Raw genomic sequence first — 3,317 nt, 5'->3', positions numbered from 1 at the left:
CGCAGGCTTGTCCCCCCTGAAGTTTCTCTTGAACCCCAGTTTTCGATTTTGTCACTGTATCCTTTAATCCCTTCTCTCTCCATAAAAGTGCCAAGATGTCTCCAAGCCACTTAGACTGCAGTACTTGTTTCCATGTTCTTACTTGGCAACTAATTCCCTGAGTTCATTATACTGACCTTGAGTGAAATAGTTTGAATTTCCGGTATACACAATTATTTTGGGTTATGACTTCTGACTTTTGAACCCCTCACTAGAATGCACCATTTAAATCTCTTCATCAGCTCTGAGTGCTGTTACCGGGTCAACTCAGTGTCAATATTCCTCTAACAGCATTATGCTAGTCAGAATTTCTTCCTACATCTTCTCTTGGAACAACTGCAGAAAAATCTGGGATCTTCTGTTTAGAAAGCATGATTTTTCCACTATCATGTTCTCCAGGAGTCATGAGATTGTTTGCAGATACGAGACAGTTAGGTATTTTGTGAAAAATAAAACTGGACTCCATAACTAATATCCCTTGTGGTGTATTTCATGCTCTCCACAGCTATGCAGGACTGCATTCTGATCTCATCTGCAGCAATACAAATGGTAAGGAGCACAAGCAATTTTAGTACATGATCTGAGTGCAGAAAGAGGTATAACTTGAGAAAGCATTCAGCACTCCACTATTCCCCATCTGCAAGTCATTCCTTTGTGTAGTAAAAATATTCTGTATGCATTTTTTCAGTGTTTAAAGCATCTACAATTAAACAAACAAACAAACAAACAAACAAAACCAATAAAAATATAGCCGATATTAAATATCTGGTCACTGCACAAGGAAATAGAACGTCTGATTTATTTTATTCTTTCCTTCACACATTCTGCTCTTTAGCTGTAGGAAGTAATGTGATATTAAAAAGTGATTTTCCTTCCAGTTGCTTCATCCATTTCTTGTATTGATATTGTCAAGTACTCCTGTAAAATAACCTAGCAGCCCAGACCTACGTAATTCAGCCAAACATGGGTCTTCCAGTATATATCTCTAGTGAAGACTGATTTGGTGGGAGTTTAACAGGGTGCAGAATGGACATACGGATGGATTCCCAGCTGGAACTGTTTTGAAGTTTGTTTAAAAGCTGGTAATAATCTCCTAAAATGCACTCTCAGCCAAAAAAAGAGCAGAAAAGGGCTTACAGCACTGAAGTGGTATTTACTATTTTTTATTTCCTTCCTTAACTTACTATCAGCCATGGGAATTTACAAGCTTTCCAACAAGGCTGAAGAAATCCAGGAAACCACAATGACAGATCCACTTGAAAAGACCATTTCATGAGAGTGAGTCAAGAAAATACAAAATATTTTTTATCAGTGGTTGAAGATGTCTATTAGAAACATGGCTAATAATATGGAGTTCAGTGGAATAAAAGGAGTGTTTCTCATGCACATCTGGCAGACATTTGTTAGCATCAATATATAGATTTTTTCACAGGAAAGCCACTCTAAGCAATCCAGTTCTCTCAGAAATGAGCTTAAGGTTACAAATTTTGAGCACGTTCTTTAAATAAGCAATTTGTTATTCTCTTGAAATATTCATTTATAAACAGGAGATCTGCTAAGAAAAATCTGTTTTTGTGAGGCTTTTTTTTACTGTGCAAGTATCAATAAACATTGTGTAAGAAGTTTGATTGTGTGAACATCATAGAGTGTTGATCAGTATAAGAAAAACCTTCTTGTTCTGAATTTGTTGGGCTTGAAAATTCTTGCTTCTATTTTGGCCAGAAAGAAGAGGTAGGATGAGGAAGGAAACCTTTCTAGAAGTATGTTAGTAGCCATCAGCCAGAACCAGAGAGTGCAGAGGCACACAAAACTGAACAGGGAAAAAAGGAAAGGCAAGAAATTCTTTGCAGACCTCGAAGAAACACTGTCCCTAGAAGTGTTCAAAAACTGTAGATGAGGCCCTTAGGGGCATGTTTTAGTGGTGGACTTGGCAGTCCTGGGGTAACAGCTGAATTTGATGATCCTAAAGGTCTTTTCCAACCTTGTTGATTCTATGAATTTTTATTATTCGGTCAAGTTTGCTTCTCTTCTGAGAAGTGGTAATCCAGTATATCTCATCTTTGTATTGTAAACTTGCTGGTTTCTTCTGCCAGTGACATTTCTACTACTTATTAATTCCATAGGAACTGTTCAGAGCCTGGCTGTGAGAAAGAGTGTGGTATTCAGTGCCATTTTGTGCAACTTCCACAGAACTGTACATGACGTTACACAAGTGGTTGCCTGAGATTGCTTGGTTGTTACTGAGAGCATAGCATACAGGTGCCAAGGCACTCGACTGACACGTTTCTGACACGGTGTGGTGTGCTGAGAACTGAGAGTCAGAAATGGTGTGTGAAGAGGCTTCACAGTGATGTGTGAAAGGACTTGGCTGGACAGTCTTGTGCATATGTGCCCATCACCTAACCAGATGGTTGGTTAGAATTGTCTCAGCAGAAACTGCCTTTGTTGAGCTCCAACTTTTTCTCCTACAGAGACCTCCCTGTCCACACCTCCCACTATTCTTCCAGCTGCACCAGAAACTTAAAACTCTTCTCGGCCCCTTTGTCACTGTTCATCTTCCCACAAACCTTCTCATTCTGGTGGGCCAAGGAGGAAGTGGAGTACCCTGTGTTACTCCTTCAGCCTCGGGCTCAGAGCCAGTTCAGAATATTTTGTGCACATATTGAGACTGGGCAGTACAGGAGTTCTGGGCAAGCAAAAACATCTTCTCCCTTCCATTTCTAAAGAAAATTCTGGGGCACAAAATCTGGCAATATGGTAGTCCAGTGCAGACATGTAAACAGTGTATTTTTTTGTCCGATAAACTATTACTATGGGTCGAGATGGAGAAAGAAATTTGCCAGAGTGATTCTCAGATCCCAAGCTCAGTTTCCAAAACAAGCAAAATAAAACAAATTGAGCACAATTTATGTGTAAATCAGTAAGATACAAGCAGTGTAGAACCTCAAGTGCAATACTAGTGGAAATAGCCAAATTACTGTAGCTAGTGAGGTACTGCTATATATCTGAGCATGTGGATTTTAGATTACTTCTGGTAAATGCTCTTTGTCAGCTATGCTATACTTCTGTTTGCATGCTTTCCTGAGTCCTCTGCTTAGTCTACTTTTGTCTCATGTGCAGAAGTTTCCTTGACTGCTGCCTGCAGGTGATAACAGTATCACACAAAAACAACATATGGGCAGTGATGCCTATCCCAAGTATGATTTTTCGGAGTAGAGCTTCATGTAGAACAAGATTTTGCTGCAAATGAAGACATATGGGCCCACACTCTCCAAGCT

The sequence above is a fragment of the Strigops habroptila genome, chromosome 8, assembly GCF_004027225.2.
Source record: "Strigops habroptila isolate Jane chromosome 8, bStrHab1.2.pri, whole genome shotgun sequence".
NCBI classification, from domain to species: domain Eukaryota; kingdom Metazoa; phylum Chordata; class Aves; order Psittaciformes; family Psittacidae; genus Strigops; species Strigops habroptila.
The sequence above is the reverse complement of the archived record's forward strand: the minus strand, read 5'-3'. Positions refer to the sequence as shown.